Source organism: Erpetoichthys calabaricus, chromosome 10 (genome assembly GCF_900747795.2).
Source record: "Erpetoichthys calabaricus chromosome 10, fErpCal1.3, whole genome shotgun sequence".
NCBI lineage: Eukaryota > Metazoa > Chordata > Cladistia > Polypteriformes > Polypteridae > Erpetoichthys > Erpetoichthys calabaricus.
In genome coordinates, this window is record NC_041403.2 from 135,059,319 (window position 1) to 135,080,584 (window position 21,266).

Sequence of the window (21,266 nt, forward strand, 5' to 3'; positions counted from 1 at the left end):
ATATTGCAACTATACACAGAGTAATGCAAGAACATTAACAGAAAGAAGAAACATAAGTGTAGGTCCTATATAAAACAATTACAGTGGCTCTAAACAAAAAAGTAATACAAAAAATCCACCAAAAAGCATTTTCTTCCACCTTCTTCAATAAATACTCAAAAACAAAAAGTGGAAAATTATCCATCCATTTTCTTAACCCGCTGAATCTGAACACAGGGTCTGCTGGAGCCAATCCCAGCCAACACAAGGCAGGAATCAATCCCGGGCAGGGTGCCAACCCACCGCAGGACACACACAAACACACCCTAGGGCCAATTTTAGAATCACCAATCCACCTAACCTGCATGTCTTTGGACTGTGGGAGGAAACCCACGCAGACACGGGGAGAACATGCAAACTCCACGCAGGGAGGACCCGGGAAGCGAACCCGGGTCTCCTAACTGCAAGGCAGCAGCGCTACCACTGCGCCACCGTGCTGCCGGAAAATTATGCAGAAAGACAATAATGAAAAAATGAGCACCAACTAACACATATTTCTTCTAGCCAAAAATATATACAAATAGGAGGAAACCATCCTCACTGATATAGGCAAATTAAGTTCTGTTCTTACTAACTGTTTTCTCTGTCATCTGGTGTTTCAGTTGCTTTTTCATGCAGGCAAAACTACAGTGGCCTCTTAAAGACAAGGTTCATGGGGAATCTTCTCTTAACTGTCATGATGTGCATATTCCAACAAGCTTCAGGAAAATGCTAAGACATATTGTGACACAGGAGTTACTGTCTTGAACCTGAGAGAAGACGCTGAGTCCAAAGGCTTTCAGAAAACCATCTTTATTCCAATCAAAACAGAAATAGTAAGGATATTTATTCAAACGGGAGCTACCATTTCAATACACACAGACACAGCAAATGAGCAGGGACTGTGCCAGGTCAGTGGCCAGATTATAATGTTACCCACATCACCCATCGTGCGATAGATATCTATCTATCTATCTATCTATCTATCTATCTATCTATCTATCTATCTATCTATCTATCTATCTATCTATCTATCTATCTATCTATCTATCTATCTATCTATCTATCTATCTATCTATCTATCTATCTATCTATCTATCTATCTATCTATCTATCTATCTATCTATCTATCTATCTAGATGTGTTACATGGGGAAACTGTGAACTACCAGATGCCTTGGTGGTGCTACGAACTGGCAGTTGCCTTGACAGACACATCAATCATGTTTCGGCATTCGGCACCATTGGGGAGGGTCTGAAAAAAGATAAAAAAAGTGTAAGAAACAAACTACAGTAAAAGTCATATCTGTGGTCTGAAGGTAGTAGACTATAGTCTTGGGTGCAGGTGCATTGCAGCTGTGAACTGAGGTGTAACATATTATTGTACTCAACAGAAAAATAATCTGTTAATCTGATAAAAGGGAATTAATGTTTTCCGGAAAGTGTCCCCAGAAGCCTTTCTCACAACATAACATCATCTAAGGGTCCACTATAGTAATGCGAATTTAGAATTTGCAGTGCACCTCTCAACTAACATGCACATCTTTGAGGATGTGGGAAGATAACTAGAGTACCAAGATGAAATCCAAAGGTTATGAGGAGAACACCCAGAAAGCGGGATCCATGGTAATGTAGAGCTAACCACTGTGACACCGTGTTACTCTCTAAATAATCATAAAATAAAGTACAATGAAAACTTTCAAAAAATCTGGACATTTTAACTTTTGGAAAGGTCACATAAGCTATGAAAACAGTGTAAGCAAGAGTGTCTCTGAAACCAATATAATGAAAAGAAGGCCAAAATAAACTGGAAAAAGATGTCTTTATAATACGAATAATTCAGGGAAGTTTAAACACAAAATAAACAAAGTTAAGCAAATCATGCTGCCTCTACGGAGCTGCCCACAGGATTTTAATTGTGTCTAACTCGTACAGCTCAAAGTACTATAGTACCTATGAAATGTTTTCACACCCTTGGAAGTTTTAACATGTTATGGTTATATAACATTGAACCACAATGGATTTAATTAGGCTTTTTTAAAATAAATCAGCAGACAAAGACTCTTTAATGTCAAAGTGCAAACAGATCTCTGCAAAGTGATCTGAATTAATTACAAATACAAAAAACAAAATAATTGCCTGCGTAAGTGATACAACCAAATAAGCTTTGCTTATTTTTACCCTTATCAACAGATTCAAGCTCCCAGCATAATAATTTAACAAGTACATGGTATCACAATCAAAGCAAATACCAGGAAAGGTCATAAAAATGATGTTGATATCAATCAGCCTGTAATGGCCTACAAAGTCATTAGTAAGGCTGATGAACTCCACCAAACCACAATGAAACACTATGAAACACTTAAAAAAGTAGCAAATGTCCTCGGAAGTGTTTGGCCTACCAAAATTATTCCAAGGGTGAAAGAAATTATATAGGATCCTAAAAAAAGCATCCAAGGAGCATCAATCCTCTATTACTTCAGAAAAGGTCAAAGATCAAGACTTCACAATTCTGAAGTCACTGGTCAAAATAAGGGTGTACTCACACGAAGCACGTTTGTTTCGTACTGTGCCAAAGCTCGATTGTCCCCCGTCCCTATTACCCCGCTGGCCTGTACTCACACTGCGCTTTAACATTCTGGGCCCACACATGCTTTCGTCATGACCATGGAACTTTGTATAAAGTCAAAATAAGATCCGAACATGGAGTGACAGCATGCATTTCAAAATGATTTTACTTATTTTGTTTTTATTTGGAGTCTTGTAGGGCAGGATGATGTTCTACCCTCTTACAGGTTTATTGAGTGTGTTAATTTTGCTGTTAAGATTTATACGGAGATGTGGAATATGACCCGGACACAGACAGGCAAACACGTGAGATTTACCCCACACACTTGTGTTTAGGGCTTCCATTATACAAATTCACTACTCATAACCCCCAATACCCCACAGTCCAGGCCAATCAACAATGCCTTCTCGCTCTGTCTTCAGACCACCTCCTTCTCTCCTCCAGAGACCTTGTCCTTCTTCCACCCGACTCAAGTCCGTCTCTGAAGGGAGGCAGCCCCTTTAAATAAGCACCCGGATGTGCTCCAGGTGTGTTCCCGGCAATCTCCCACCAACACGCCCCTGTGTGGTGGAAGTGCCGGCTGTATCCCCGGAGGCACTCCAGGTGTCCCTGTTCCTCTTCCACCCAGCACTTCCGCCACACCAGGAGTCCAGGGTTCTCCAGGTATTGGGGTGCCCCCTGGCGGTGACCACGGGCCCCTACAGGGTTGCGCTTCCCAGCTCTGTACCCATGGCCCCCAGGGCGGTCGCCCCCTCGAGGTCTGGAGGAGGCACAGTCTTCTCGGGCGTCCCAGGTGGGTACCACCCCCATCCGGGCACCACATGAGACAAATGATTTTAAGGGAGGAATTTGCAGCTTTTCTTGCCAGCTACAATGCATGTTCATCTGTAAGGTAAGAACAAAAACCTGTTTTAACTCAAATTGTATCGAATGAAATGAGAATTGCACTATCTGACTTGTCATATCTCTTTTCCATGCTCGGGCACGTTTAAATGATTGTACTGTTCCCAAATCCTACTGAACCATACCCAGGCACACCTCTTCCAAGCGAGCCAGGGCACGATACAGTTGACCTGGACTGGTGTAATCACACTAGTCATACAAACTAGACTTGGGGGGGTTACATGTGTACAAATGTGCTCGGGCATGGAACAAATTGCTAGTGTGAGTACATCCTAAGAGTTTGCTTGGAGAATAAAAGATGGAAATCACTGATAACTAGGAAGAGGACCACACTAAATGCTCACCGTTTATTTGCTAGGGAGCTTTACATAAAATGTTCAATGGATAGATGACAGCAGTTGATTTTTTTAAACTTGGGTCCTACAGTGTTTAGCAGAAAACCAACACAACATTCTGTAGCTAGAAGATCATGCCAGCAGTGAAACGTAGTGGTGGTGATGTGATAGTGTCAGGAGACTTTGGTGTCTCAGGAGCAGGCCAACTTGCTTTAATTGAGAGATCTATAAATTCTGCCTTGAACAAGAAAATCCAAAGTCTGGGCCTGACCTAACATGAGCCTATGCCTAAAGTCAACAGAGAAGCTGTAGCAAAAACTGAATCAAGGAGTTCATACTTAAAACTTTATTGAGGAAATACTGATACAAAATTATAAGCAGCGTTTGTTTGCTGTTTTTTCAAACAGATCCAGTTGGCACTGGATAACTTTTTCCATTCAGTAAATAACTTTACTAGAATAAAAAACATGCTATTTGTTGAAATGGGTGCCCTTATTTAATATTAGATTTTGATTGAAAGCCTGTAGATATTCATTGTGAAGAATTTGCGATAATAGTAGCAATCAGGAAGGGGGCAGATACTTCTTAAAAGATCTCTAGTTATAAGATTGTCTAGTCCAATTTCTACTGTAAGACCTCAGCTATTATGAGAATAATAAAGAATAAAAGTAAGTGATGTCAACAGATATGAATAAAAGCAAAAAACATATATTGTATGAATGAGCAGCACCTTTTATTGATGTTGTCTAAAATACTAGCACCAACACTGATAAAGTTACAGTATAAACATGTTCAAACTCAGTTAATCCAGTTCAGGATGGCATGGACTGGAGCCTATAGTGGCAGCACTGAGTGCAAGCTCAGTCCATTGCAGGGCTCACTCTTGAAAATCTTGGTTCTTTAGATAGATAGATAGATAGATAGATACTTTATTAATCCCAATGGGAAATTCACATTCTTCAGCAGCAGCATATACACAGAGCTGCTGACTTTAATAGCATTTCATGGTTCTTTACTGGGTTGTGTGGTTCCACATAGAACTATTGCTTGCCAAATCACCAGTAATTCTGGGAAGGATTCATTACATATAAAGTTGGTTCTTTGTGCTTTGAAAAACTTCATAATATGTAGAAAGAAAACTGTAAATCTTTAATGTTTGGTAGGCTACCTAGCAGGGCACTCACTGATTAAGAAAACATGGATTTAGCCTGTGTTACTGTATGAAGCAAGAGTCCCTTTAAAATCAGGATTTGGTGGTATTTTACAAATCTGTTACAATCTATGCATGGTTATTTTTCATTATGGAGCATGTAACGGATTTAAATAAATAAAGGTTCTTTCTGGAACCTTCATTTGAATGACTCTTTTGGGAACCAAAAATGGTTCCTTTTTAGCATCACTCTGAAGAACCATTCTAGCACCTTTACTGTTAATAGTACCAGGACCAGCTTTCAATCACCCATTAACCAAATACACACCTCTTTTAGACGTAAGAACACCAGAAGAAAACCTACATAGACATGGGGAGACAAAACACACTTTGGGGCCACAAGACTGCATAAATCTTACAAGTTTAATCTCCTCACTTGATGGAGTGCACAGCTATCCTGCCATACACTCATATTAATGCACATTTACTTTCAAATTCTGACTTTTTTTTAGAATGACTTTTAAGAATATGCACCCCAATGAATACAAGTTATCGCCAATATACTAACAACCCAATTGTGCTTCACTCACTCAAAATATGGAACCAAAGTAGCAAGTATTTTAAGACAGAGAAGTTTTTATCTGTGGCACCTCTACACGAGAACCACTGAACCCCCACTCCCTCAAATGTACACAATTTTTAATGTCAGGAAAACATTCAGGATTAAATCACTTAGAGATCTGAAAATAGACGTCTTTGCATACTACGAACGATTACATTCCAAATTTTACTTTCCAGCAACATATGTCTTACACTACCTTCAAATTAGAAACTTTGTTAAACAGAACCTGCCCAGTTTTCATCACCTCCCACCTCCCTCTATGCAGGAAAAAATATTGATCAGTCTTGAGGACTCAGATAGCATCTCCTTAATATATAAAACCATTTTACAGTCCCTCCCTTTCAAAGATTCAAGAGAACAGTGGGAAAAGGATCTCTTACTCAACATCTCAGAAAAGGAGTGGAAGGTAGCAGCGTACAGAATTCACTCGAGCTCCATATGCACAAAGCATAGAATTATTCAACTCAAAATTACATATCGAGCGCATCTCTCTCTTTTAAAATTGTCCAAAATGTTTCCAGGGCAAGATCCAACTTGTGAATGTCGCAATCAAGTCCCAGCATCACAGGGCCACATGTTTTGGGCCTGCAACAAATTAACATCATTCTGGACCAAAAACTATAAATGCCTATCAGACAATCTTGGTGTCACAATCCCTCCTAATCCACTAACAACTGTGTTTGGTGGGCTCACAGAGGGGCTTAAAGTGGAGAAGGACAAACAAACTGTAATTGCCTTTACTACACTATTAGCACGCAGACTTATCTTGCTCAATTGGAAGAATCCTAACTCTCCTATTCTAAGTCAGTAGGTAACTGATGTTATATACTATTTGAAACTGGAAAAAATCTAATTCTTACTGAGAGGATCTGTACAAAACTTTTTTAAAACCTGTCAGGATCTAATCAATAACATTTTAGAATAAGCATTTAAATTGAGGAAGCAGGTTCTCTCCCCTCTTTTACTCCATTTATCTTTATTCATTTATTAATTTATCTATTTACTTATTTTTACTAGCATAAAGTTGTACAACGCTGGCCTAGCTCTCCTTCTCAGGGGTGGGGGTTAATTTGTTTCAAACCTTTTTTTTCTGTACAACTTGAGTTATTTGTATGGAATGTTATTTGATTTTAATAAAATCAATAAAATTATTAAAAAAAAATATGGATTGGTATGGGCAGCACAGTGGTTGCGTTGCTGCCTCGCAGTTAGGAGACCTAGGTTCGCTTCCCCGGTCCTCCCTGCGTGGAGTTTGCATGTTCTCCCCGTGTCTGCGTGGGTTTCCTCCCACAGTCCAAAGACATGCAGGTTAGGTGCATTGGCGATTCTAAATTATCCCGTGTGTGTCCTGCAGTGGGTTGGCACGCTGCCTAGGGTTTGTTTCCTGCCTTGTGCCCTATGTTGGCTGGCTTTGGCTCCAGCAGCCTGTGCTCGGATTCAGTGGGTTGGATAATGGATGGATGGATTGGTATTAGGGTTAGTAATTTCAAACTAAAGCTGTAATATGATATAACAGCTTAGGCTTTCAAGATAAGATATATTATTGTTAGGCTTGATTTTTTTTGTTTTTCAATTAAGCAGTTAGCCATTTTCAGTTCACAGATTTTGCTGAAAGTTTTCCAAATGTCTGTTTCTCTACTCAAAAGTAAAAAAAAAAAAAGAACTTATGATTAAATTCAAATTATAGTCAAGTGCTGAAAGGGCAAATTAACAATTTATTCAAAAGTGCTACACACTGCTTTTTCACTATTGAAAACTAAAGCTACTCCTTCTGCACATACATTCTTCTGTGTTTGCCATTTGCCATATGCCCATGGGGAAAAGGCATGCAGGATGGACACAAAATTAAGGAGAATCATAGCTGGGCTTCTAATTAAAAAATTAAACCTCTTTGGTGGCTGAAGTGCTCCTTCAAGTGCCATTCTGGATTAACAATCAATAGCCCTAGAAAAAAATGCTCTCTGAGCATTAAAGTCAGAAAGTGGTCACTGAAGACTTACAGACATTGCCGTAGAGGGTGCCTCCTGAAAATATAGGGGCTCCTCTGTGCATATAATGGATGGTAGACCTAAAGGCTCCTGACCTTTTAAATACAGTAGCAAGTAGGCCTCAGGGATGCAGGGATTTTCTGTAGCTGCCAGAATGATTGCTCTAAGATGTTCAGAAGAAGATTGCAGAAGTGACCTTCAGGTGGGACTTAAAAGTCTCTGTCTGTCCGTTGCCCCAAAAGCTTAGAGCCAGAAGGTGAGCTGGGACGAGGGTTTGACTGAGATGTTGTATGGGCAGAGAGTTGTGATAACATAGCAGAGGACTGGGAGGTGAATTGAACAGTGTCATGGGGCATGATTCATTTTGTTTTGAATGACAGAGAAAAGACTGTGCCTACTCTCCTGGTAGGAGTTAATTTGTTTTATAATTCGGTGTTGTCCCTGTGGTCAATAATTTTATTCTGGTATAGACACACAGGGGTGTCCTTTATTAAGGTATATATTAAACGATTCACTATTCATTTCTTAGGTAAATTGAAACTTTGAACAATTTCTTTTCTGTTTTTTTTTTGGTTAGTGGTACAAAATAACTGATATCAACATGATGGTGTTATGCTCTAGCACAATAGCAGGAGGGCTCACATGCTGTGACTCTAAGGAAGCCATGACTGTACCAAATGCCTACTTATTTTATAAAACACACATGAGTCTGAATAAAAGCAGGAATGGGAAAGTGTATCATGAAGATAGGAAAACCAGCCCTGTAGCCATTCTCTCTCTCTCTTTTTTTCAGTATGTGGCCCACGCTCTTTCCAACAGTAAATGCCTGCTTGATCTCTCCAAACTCGAAGCTTAACACTAGAATTACCAGAGCCTACGAAAAAACTCGTAAATCCGTCCCACCTTAAATCGCGTCTTAAATCCGTTTGCACCTCGTCACTTTCGCTGGCTAATAGACTGCTGCACCGCAATACAACTCTGCTTGGCACCATGAATAAAGTGCGATGGGAACTTCCACCTGCAGCTAAAGTCAGTTCAGTACACGAACAATTCTCCACGCTGGTGTTTAGATCTCCCAGTGCCATGCTGACAGTGTATGTGCCCAAAAAGATGAAGTCTGTCTGCATTCTCAGCACAATGCACCATGATGTGGAGATTGGGCAAAATAAAAAAAAAAAAACCAAACACGGTCACAGACTACAACCACATGAAGGTATGCTAATGAAAAAAATATTAGTGTGACAAAGTATTCTGGTGCTATTCTGGTGATAAAATGATTTCTTCAAAATGTCACATATATTTGTCTTTCTTTTTTCCCCAGCGTGGCGTTGACATCATGGACCAGAAGGCGCGTGCTTGTTCATTGCGAACAGGAATACGCAGGTGGCCGGTTGCTGTGTTCTACAACATCCTTGACCTAGCAGCAATGAACGCACACGTACTGTATAAGGCATGCACGGGGTCCACTGAGAAAAGAAGAGTGTTCATGGCTCACCTTGCAGAGGAACTTCGTCGTCGCTTCTTACAGGAAAAGGCGATGGAAAAAGAAAAGATGGCACAGCATCAACAAACTTCCGTTCTAAGACCTCAGCTTCCCCCAGGGAAGAAAGTACAGTGTCAGGTGCTCATTCACTGTAATAGGAACCATAGCACAGAGAGGTGTGTACACTGCAACAAGTACACATGTAGTAAATGTAGGAATGGCGGACCTTGGGTGTGTGGGAACTGTTAATATTTGAATGTGATGATTTTATATAGCACGGATCAGAAATCAGCAGTTCTTAACATTGCACGACGCAAGCTGTCGTATCAACCACCAACTGTAACTTGCTTTCTTTATTCTTCGGTTATAGTCTTGAATAAAAGTGCACTTTTATTTATGTGAAACCAGCTGTGTCAGATGGGGTTGTATGGATTGATTCTAAATGCGACTGCGAGAATGAAAAGTGAATTAAAAAAAAAACAAAAAAGCTAACCTTTACCAGTATCATAAGTTACACCGGCTGTTACAGACTGAAATCAAATTTATGTTGTTATTCTAAAATTGTAAGAATAAGAGCAGTTCATTTCTCGAAGTGGAGCCGTGCGAGATCGAACTCACCACCCTCTGATTCCCAGTCAGGGGCTGATACCATTACGCCACCGCAGCGGTTGTAGTAAGAATGTCAATGTGGCATGCTAACGCGGCTTTTTTTTTTTTTATATTTTTGAACGAAAGCGCACGTGTTCTCTTATTTGTACCTTTTGTGAAAGTGTTTCTTTGATATATGGACTTCAGGCTTCATACGTTATATAGTTTATGCCTACATTTTGTCATTTACTATTAGAATATGAAAAACGTTTCTGTTTTAAAAATGTGTTTGCACAGCCTACTATAGAAATGGAACACACATGAAATGCGTGTATTCCAAATAACGCTAGAATTATTTCCACTCTAAAACTCCACTTCAATCCCAGGTAATCAAATCAAGGCAAGGCTTGAGCTAGGAGAAGTTCATTCTAAGTCGGTGGGGGGATGGAATAGCTGGCTGCTAGTAGCTTTTGTTTATCAGCACATTTAGATGACAAAGGACTCTGGCGGAGAGGTGCAAACGGATTTAAGACGCGATTTAAGGTGGGACGGATTTACGAGTTTTTTCGTAGGCTCTGGTAATTCTAGTGTTAAAGAGCACTTTGCAGTGAAAAATCCCCCAGTGTTACTTTGAGGTGAGCACATAATTCTGGGGTTAAAGTATGCACTGTGTAGTCTCAGAGCCACAAATCTAGAAGTCCTCTGCTATTTCCTGAGACCACCGTATGCCAGGGCCTTTCACAGTCCCAAAAATTCAAGGACATTTATGATCCTTCTGGGTTGTCTTTTTTAAAAGGGCAAACCTCCTAACAATCCTTCTGTATCTCACCCTTAAAAGAGCAACATAATTCCAGTGTTTCTGATAGTGGACCATGTGCTGTTCTGCTTAGGCCAGGAAATAGTATTAATAATCCTGCTCATGATAGTCAGGTATATATAGATTACATTTGAACTAGTCAAGCCCCTAGCACATATAAAGTGTGCTGACTCTACACTCACATATTCTGGAGGCATCAGTTAATTCTGAAGAATTACCCAGGGCAGGGAACATGGCCTCAAATTAGTAGAAGACTTAATTTGGAAAAGCTATTGGTTCTTGCAGAATTTATTGTTGTGGTGTGATTGCTACAAACTAGTAACTGATTGTCTGTTGTGACCTGCGCTCATTGCCAACAGCTGTCAAACTGACTTAATAAAAATTCATTTTTCCATGCTGCCGTTCATGTCAGTATATCTTCATGTATAATATATCCACTTGCACTGCATACATTGACACATGATAATAGAAGCAGTGTAAACAATGTCAATCAAAGCATAGTAAGCTGGTATGTAGTATCTGATCAGTATGGAGGTATTGGACATACATACCTGCCAACTCATTAAAAATACTGTAAGAGCCATTTTCCTAGTTCTATAAGATTCATGAATATTTATTGGATGACAATGCATAAACTATGGGAGGTTCCTATAACCCCCGTAAATAGAATCGTATTGGTATATTCTTGCCATTTCTAACAGCTTGGAGTAAACATTATTCTTCAGTTAGTTAGTGACAGCCTTGCCTTGTATAAGGTGTAGAGGCATACGGTTTTTAACCGTGACCGTGCCTGGGCACTTGCCTATGTGCCAGCTGGCTTACGAACCTTTTGAGTGTGTGAAGTAAATATGTAAGAAAACGACACTTCATTTATGTGTTGTGCCGTACGTAAAGTAGAGAAGAAGAAATTAAGAACTTTTAAGTATAGAAATAACTAAAGTCTTTCAAGAAAAGCTAAGTTTATAGAAGATACATTTTTCCCTTTTTTTTGCCTTTTATTCTACGTGTGTAACTATATTTTCTTTTATTCTTGTGTGGATTATTTGCTTTTAACTTTCACTAAATACTTTTAAAACGAACTTTTGGACTTTGAGAATTCTTTTGACACACGTTTTACCTGATAACACCTTATATTCCAGCAGCTACAAATACTACTGTATGTTAAGGAACAGATTGTTTTTGTACTTATTTTTGCTTCACAGGCAACATTTGAGTTTGGCTCTATAGCACCCTCTAGAGATCACAACTGATATATGTAGTATCTGACTGATATAGAGGTGCCAGACATACTTACTTACCTACCTAGTAAATCTGTTATGTATAGGAATAGAAATTTGAGAAGAAGGTACAAAAATACAATGTAGTGAACAAATAAGCATACCCCATGAAAAAATGGGCCCTTTTTAAATTTGTAGGAATAATGATATTTGATTATCATTTCAATAGTACTAATAAATAAAGATAATCTCATTTAAGAAATATATATATTGGAAAATCACATTTTTCACTATTTTGTAATATTTACATCAAAGTTTCTTGTGTGGAAAACATAAGTATATCTCTGCCTTCATCAAATACCTAAATTTTGAGTGAGATGCATTTAAACTGAAGGAAATGATCAGAATATCATGAAACGGCAACAAGAGGGCCTGCCATACATGAATATCAGCAACCTGTTTTGTGGTTTGGTCTTAGCAATTGAGGTGTATGACTACCATAAGGCAAAACCAAAAGAGCTCTCTGTTACCCTATGAAGAAAGATGTTAGATGTCTACAAGTCCGGGAAGGGTTTAAAATCTATTTCCAAAACATCTGTAGTTAATCATTTAAATGATTATCTACAAATGGAGAAAACTTCAAACCACTGGACATCAATTGAGGTCAAGGCATCTCACCAAATTTCTTCAAGACATCCAAGATAAAATCAAGAAGTGTCAAAATGACTGAGTCAACCACCGTAAAGAGTTAGCACAATCTTTGTGAAGTCAGGAAGAACCTTCTGTTCTCAAAACAGAATACAGATACTGTCATTGATACTATCATATCTGTCATTTGCCATTCCACACTTAAGTGAAGAACAAGAGTACTGGAACAACGTGTTCTGTATGAGTAATATTCAGGTAAATGTCATGTTTGGCAAAAAACAAAAACTGTCTTTAATCAAATGTACCTAATACCAACTGTAAAGTATAATGGTGGAATCATTATGGTTTGGCGATGCCTTTCTCCCTTATGGCCTTGCCAGCTTGCTTTTATAAAATCAACCAGTAATTCGACAGAGACTCCTTTTTCTGTGATCATCATGGCGCCGCAGATGGCAGCCTCGGTGCCTCGTTCCTTGGTGCTTTCTCTGTTTTTGTTTGTTTGTTCCGTGATAAGCTGTCCCCCTCTGATCACATACAGCAGAGAGGAACTCTTACACATTGGTCAATTCGCTGGTGAAATTTTTTCACCGTCTTTCACTCAAACAGAATACTTTACAGAACTTTTAGTCAGAGGAGAAGCCGCCCTTTATGGAATTAGCAGGAGATGCCGACGAGGGAAGCGAGCCGGAGCGCTTGTTAAACTGCGCCACCGGGGATTTCGAACTGCGCTCCCTTCAATACACCTGGCGAACGTCCGCTCTTTGGCCAACAAGATGGACGAACTGCTACTGTTAAACAGAACAAACACGGACTTTTCCAGATCTGCCGTCCTGTGCTTCACTGAAACCTGGCTTGGTGAGCACATCCCCGATAGCGCATTATACCTGCCAAGCTTCCAACTTCTCCGTGCGGACCGCATCATGGAGCTCTCGGGGAAAATGAAAGGAGGTGGAATCTGTTTCTACATAAACGAAGGTTGGTGTACAGATGTCACAGTACTAATCAAAACATGCAGCCCTCACTTAGAGTCTTTTTTCATTGACTGTAAACCGTTCTATTCACCGCGGGAGTTTTCCTCGTTTATTCTGGTTGGTGTTTACATCCCACCTCAGGCCTGTGTTAGTGAAGCATTACAACACCTGGCTGACCAGATAACTAACATGGAGCACAAACACCCGGACTCCCTGCTCATTGTTCTTGGTGATTTTAACAGAGCAAACCTCAGGCAAGAACTGCCAAAATTCAGTCAGCATATTAAGTGTCCTACCAGGGACAAAAACACACTGGACCACTGCTACACAACATTAAAGGATGCTTATCGCTCTGTCCCTCGTGCTGCCCTGGGACTCTCAGACCACTGTTTGGTTCATCTTCTCCCAACATACAGGCAGAACTTAAGATCTGCAAAGCCTGTGGTGAAAACGGTGAAGAGATGGACCAACGAGGCAAAGCTGGAACTACAAGCCTGCTTTGACTGTACTGATTGGAGTGTTTTTGAGTCTGCAGCAACAGACATGGATGAGCTTACTGACACTGTGACATCCTACGTCAGTTTTTGTGAGGATATGTGTGTGCCCATGAAAACTTTTCGCACATACAACAACAACAAACCCTGGTTTACTACAAAACTCAGGCAGCTTCGTAAGGCTAAGGAGAAGGCCTACAGAAGTGGGGACAGAATCCTGTATAATCAGGCCAGAAACACATTGACAAAGGAGATCAAAGTAGCAAAGAGGTGCTACACTGAAAAGCTGGAAAATAGGTTTACAGCCAACGACCCTGCATCAGTGTGGAGAGGTTTGAAAGACATCACCAACTACAGGAAACCATCCCCCCATACTGAAGAGAACCATCAACTGGCCAACGAGCTGAATTTGTTCTACTGCAGGTTTGATAATCCCTCTTTCACACCTCTCACCCACGCCAATCAAAATACACTCCCAGCACTCACTACCAAGCCCCTGCCCCTCCCCACTAACACCATACCTGCACTCAGGATCTGTGAAGGGGACGTGAGTCGGCTCTTCAGGAGACAGAAGATCAGGAAGGCACCAGGTCCAGATGGTGTGTCACCCTCCTGTCTTAAAGTCTGTGCTGATCAGCTGGCCCCCATATTTACACAGATCTTCAACAGATCCCTGGAGCTATGTGAAGTTCCCTCCTGCCTTAAGCGTTCCACAATTATCCCGGTTCCAAAGAAAACCTCCATTTCAGGGTTAAATGACTACAGGCCAGTCACCCTGACGTCTGTGGTCATGAAATCCTTTGAAAGACTGGTGTTGACCTACCTGAAGGACATTACAGACCCCCTGCTTGACCCCCTACAGTTTGCTTACCGAGCAAACAGGTCAGTGGATGATGCAATCAACATGGGACTGCACTACATCCTGCAACATCTCGACTCTCCAGGGACATATGCTAGGATCCTGTTTGTGGACTTCAGCTCGGCGTTCAACACTATCATTCCAGAAGTCCTCCACACCAAACTCACTTGGCTCACTGTACCAGCTCCCATCTCCCAGTGGATCAAAAACTTCCTGACAGATAGGAAGCAGCAAGTGAGACTGGGAAAAATCACATCCAGCACATGAACAGTCAGCACTGGCGCCCCCCAGGGATGTGTCCTCTCTCCTCTGCTCTTCTCCCTCTACACAAATGATTGCACCTCAAGAGACCCGTCTGTTAAAATCCTGAAGTTCGCAGATGATATGACAGTAATTGGCCTCATCAAGGACAGTGACGAGTCTGTATACAGATGAGAGGTCGAACAGCTGGCCCTCTGGTGTGGTCAAAACAACCTGGAGCTGAACAAGCTTAAAACTGTGGAGATGACAGTGGACTTCAGGAGGAGCCCCCCAGTGCTGCCCCCTCTCACACTACTCAACAGCATTGTGTCTGCTGTGGAAAACTTTAGGTTTCTGGGATCCACAATTTCCCAGGACCTAAAGTGGGAACTAAACATAAACACAATTGTTAAAAAGGCCCAGCAGAGGTTGTGATTCCTGCGCCAGCTCAGGAAGTTCAACCTGCCTCAGGAGCTGCTCATCCAATTTTACTCTGCAGTAATCCAGTCTGTTCTCTGTTCATCTATCACAGTCTGGTTTGGCTCAGCCACAAAACAGGACAGGAACAGACTTCAACGGACAGTCAGGATTGCAGAAAAAATCATTGGTGTTGATCTGCCCTCCATTCAAGACTTATACAGATCTCGAGTCAGGAAACGGGCAGAAAACATCATTGCAGACCCATCACACCCTGGTTACAACCTTTTTCAACTTCTTCCCTCTGGTAGGCGCTACAGAGCACTGTACGCCAAAACTACCAGACATGTGAACAGTTTCTTTCCTCAGGCCATCACTCTCATGAACACTTAAGTCAATCTCACAGCATCAGGGACAATACTAGGTAAAACCGGAGTCCAATTCCTTGTATGTGTACATATACTTGGCCAATAAAGCTGATTCTGATTCTGATTCATTATATGAGGTCATCTGTCAAAAAGCTAAATTTGAACTATACTTGAACCTTGCAACATGACAATGGCCCAAAACACTCAAGTAAATCTACAAAATAATGGTTCAAAAACATGTGGAGGTTATGTAATATCCAAGTCAAAACCCAAAATTTACAACCATAGAAACGATGTAGGGGAAACTGAAGCATTTGCAAAAAAGTCATCAAACATCACACAATTGTAGGAGTTTTGTAAAGAGGAGCAGACAAGAAATTCTCCAAACCGATGTACTGTAAGAGACAATTACAAGAGACACCAACACCACTGATTAGAAATAGAGGTGTCCTTAATTTTTCCACAGCAGACATCTGAATTTCTGACTTTTTGAACAAATGTGTTATTAATTATTTAACTAGATTGCCCTTATTTATCATTAATGCTGAAATGAAAATGAAATACTTATAAATGCAAACATATTAATGAGCATACACTGCATTCACAGCACTGTAACAGATTTAAGTTTAAATACACTAAACCTACTATTGCACATGACCAACAAGGAATATACTGTATGAAAGCTTCAGTTAGCTTACAGTTGTTAGTGTAGATATGCATGGGAGAGATGAAACACCATCAAGAGGTACATGAACATCAGTAGACTCGAATTAGTATGGATGATATTTAGAAGCTCATCCCACAATTTGAAAACAAAAACCATTTTGAAACCATGAGACCCTTAAAAATGTTTTCTTGGGGACTCCTAACTCTTAACATTTCTATTTCTTCATAGCACTTTCCCAGCATCACTTGCCACACGGTTCATGTCCAGATGACTTACTGGAGCTTCCAACACTGACTGCACTTCCTTCTATACCTAAAGGTGAATGCCTTTACATAACTATTTATGAAAGGTAAGGAACCAAATTATACAAACTGTAGTTATTTTTATCCCTGTCAAACAATCCAGTGACGTGATCTATCACACCAAAGCTTAACTAGGCCACAGTTAGGCCACTAGTTCAGTCCCCTCCCTAACATTTCAAAAATATAGTGCAGTGCAGTGTGCTGTGCATGCTTTTAGTAAAATTACAGGATATTGTTAGCGATGTTTGTTAGTTTCCATTCATTCCCAGGTCTTTTCCACGTGAAGGGGAGGTAGCATGTTCAAAAAACAGATACGTTCAATACCACTACAGGAGACAACTGGAATATAAAAGAAAAGACTTGTTATGAACCAGTCACAATGACTACTATGATTATTATACCTGTACAATAAAAACTCCAGCAGCCCAGACAAAAGTCCAGTAGGCTAAATGGATGTTTCCTCAGCCTTTAAAGAGTGAAAATGACAGGGCATGTATTATACTGGAAGATATATTGTTGCAAAGTTTTACTTTGGAATTTTAGTTTTCATACGAATTTTGCCGCTTAAAACTGAGAATAATTATAGTTACTACTGCCTTCCAAAGAGCAAAATTAAGTACTTCTATTTCAAATTTTTTCAATATGTAATCTGCTTGTGTAAATCTTTTTTGTCCTCAAAGCACCCTGAGTATGAAGGCCACATGTGCTTAGATCTGGATCTTCTTTTATTTATTCACTAGCTGTACCTGGCCACGCGTTGCTGTGGCTCAGTCTGGTTAAATGGAAAAGAAAGAAAAGAGAAAGCGCACATTTCTAATATGTTTAATTTCACAGTGCTTGTGGGTAAACAATATTTTTTGTTGTTCCATTGTCTGTGCAGATATAGAGACTGTCTGGTTTGCCGATTCTAGAACATGCAACATATAATTGTCCATGTGAGAAGCAATCCGTGTCCAGATCTAAACCGCACAATTCTAAAGATTGGCCCTGAGCTTTGTTGATGGTGATTGCAAACGCCAATCGAATTGGGAATTGCAATCTCTTAAATTGAAATGGCATATCCGTTGGAATCATAGGAATGCGAGGAATGAGGACATTTTCACCTTTGAAAGGTCCTGTCAAGATTGTTGCTTCTATGACGTTGCTCATTAATTTTTTTACTGCAAGCCGCGTGCCGTTGCAAAGCTTTGGCTGGTTGATATTTCGCAACATGATAATTGGCATGCCGATTTTCAATTGCAGTACGTGCGGTGGCATCCCTGGCAGATCGAGTGAATTCAGAAATTCTGTTTGATAATTAACCGCTTCATCTGCTTCCACAACAGTGTCGACGGACTTGTATGTGACTGCCTCGCTTTGAATGTTAGACTGAATAATATTGTTAAGTTCGTAGACATCTTTGTTCTTGGCCACAAGAATAGCTCGTTCACTCAGCCAATCGTGATTCTTATAATTGGTTTGAATATTGGGAAATACTTTTTCAACTAATTCTTCTTTTGACGTCACTAAATTGCAGAAGTTATGAGGCAATGAAATTCGTCCTGAGGTCAGATCAACCGGCACCTTTCCGTTCCCAATTTCCAGCAATTGATGTGAGAATATCTCAGCTGATCGATCGTTTTGCAGCTGGACACGCATATTTGTAGTTAATTTTAACGTCTTTACGTGTCGCCACAAAGTAGAGTATTTCAGGCAAGCATTTATTTTCCCATGCCGGATGCTTTGGAAATGTTGCACGTGGGAGTTTCAATGAATTGCATGTTCAATGGCAATTTCAAAGCGGAATGAGCAGTTCTTCCACCTGGTAGCAATATTGCAGCTATTCCGGACGACGCAAGAGCTAAGGCTATGTCATTTTGGGATTGAATTGCTGCCAGAATCAATCTAATTAGGAACGTTTTACCAGTTCCTCCTGGCGCATCTAAGAAGAAGATTTCTCCAACCCCTTTATTGACAGTTTGCATTATTTGATCGTAAATTACTTTTTGCTCAAGTGTTAGCTTAGGAATATTTGGTTGCACATATGACAAAAGATCGCAATTCTATGTCGAACGAAGCAGCAGCAGATTGATTTAGTGATGGCATTCCCAATTGATTGAGAACTTTGTTCGCAATTTCTAAGCACAGATCTTCAATCATTATCAACGCTTCTTTGTAGATTTCTGCTGTGAAATCCATGTTCATATTTGAATTTTCCTTGCGTATTAGATGGAAAATATCTTCAGCCATGTGTGATTTATATTTCTCCCATAACTCTGTTGGAGATAAAGGAGAGCAGGCGGTCAATATGATTGCAAACAATGCAAGAATTTGATTTGGATGTGACATGTTGCACGCGTCATTAATGCATACATCCCAGTGTCGGTCATTCTCCAATAAATTCAGAGCTTGACATGCACTGCAGAAAGTGGCATGTGTAACGCCGTTGACAATTCTCAGTTGCTGGAAAGATGTTGGACCGGCACATTTACCAACAGCTTGCGAAGAAAGAAGCATTCATCTTGATTGGGATGCACGGTGTACAGTCTGCCTATCGTAGTTTCTTTGAATATGCCAGGTTGTCTGTCAACTCGCTCTCCTTGTTTGCGTCGTTCAAATGATTTTCTACTCGCATTCCATGTGTAATACGTAGGCACTTCCGAATACAGCAATGTTTTTGCAAACGCGTCATTTTGACATAACTTGAAGAAAGCAGTTAACGTTGTAGCCGGTGGATTCAGGGCTATTTGTTGCACATTTGCAGCTGTGAAATAAACGCGTTGTCCATTTTCTAGATGTACTGCTAAGTGAACAACAGCTGGACTTCGCTCATGTATGGGAAATGAAAGAATTCGCCATACAGCTTCATTGCTGCTTATGTATCTTCCAGCCTGATACTGTGCGATTTCATCAATATGTATGACCACATTCCTATCACTTCTTTCTGGTTGCACGCCAAAAACTGCTATGTCGCTGCCTTTATTCACATACTTACAAATGTATTTGATGGATTTAACGGAGTTACAGTATTCCACATTTATGTGCGCTTTGTATGTTTTTGATAGCAAAGGCGAATGCTATGGTAAACAACAATTCCAACGCAATGTCACATGAAATAATTAAATCAAAATGAAAATAAATCGAAATCTATGAAAATTCAATTTAACAATGCAATCGGAAACATTGAAATGGAATCGTAAAATATTTAGTATAGCGTGTGTTGCTTTTACGTCCAACAGATGGTGCTGTTTTTCAAAAAAAGCATGTTTTTACCTGTCACAGGTGTGACATCTATATAATCTATATAAATAAAAATGTAAATGTTTGTTTGTTCAAAATCTTAAATCTCCGAAAGTTCTTGCACGTATTCGAATGCAACGTTGTGTCAAAATTTCAAAGCAATCGGTGAAGAACTTTCAGAGATTTAAGATTTTGAACAAACATTTACATTTTTATTTTTATAGATTTACTTAGTGTTCTCTTTATCTCTGCATTAATTTCTTCATGTTTCCTCATGTGTGGCCTGGTGCTTTCAGGATAAATGTTTGGAAACGGCACTTTCTAAACACACAAAGACAAACTTCAAAAACATCAAAGTAAAATATGTAAGAAAAATGGTATAAATGCAAATAAAATGTGTGGCCAAGTAATATGAAAACTGCAGTTGTTATGCCCTGAAGGGAATCAAGCATACAAATGAACACATAAACAGAGAAGTGCACATTCTCAGTATGAAAAGCCACTATTTAACACCAAAAAACTGAAGAACACTCAATTAAAACATATAAACAATGCAAATGTGTATTTACAGAATTCTTAATACACCTTAAACACTCCAAAATGCTTTGGGCTACAACTCTACTTTTTGCACTAATAACCTGTTTCAGTTTGTGACATTCTGGCAAAGAGCAGAAAGAAATCACACCTGAAATCATTTAAATCACAACAACTGACACTATCATTTATCTTGTTGTTAAATGATGCTTAGACTGAAGGCAAATTAGACATCTGCTATTTTTGAAAGCATTTTGAGGGGCAAATGATAAATTTGGAGGTGTGCTGTTTTTTGGGCTATTTTAAAAATTACACTGCCAAAAACCTGAAATAACTAGGGGGACTATAAAGTACAGGATTGTAGAAATTTTGGCAAATTTATTCAAAATAAAAAAGTGAAATATTACATTAAGACTTCAGATCCTTTGCTATGACGCTTGAAATATGGCGCAGGTGCAGCCCATTTTATTGATTGCCATTGAGATGTTTCTGCACCATTTGAAGTCCAACTGTGGTCCATCCATTCAATTGATTGGACACACAACTGTCTTTAGAAGGTCCTACAGTTGACAATGTGTATCAGAGCAAAAACCAAGCCATGAGGCCAAAGGAATGGCTTCTAGTGCTTAGACACAGGTTTGCATCAAGGAACAGATCTGGAAAGGCTACAAAAAATTTCTGCGGCATTGAAGGTTCCCAAAAGCACCCTGACCTTCATACTTCTTGAATCTATAACTTCTTAAATACTTCCTAAAAATAACCTAACTGAACTTAACAATCGTGGGAGAAGGATGATGGTGAGAGAGATGACCAAGAACCAAATGGTCACTCTGGCTGTGCTCCAGAGAACCTCCAGAG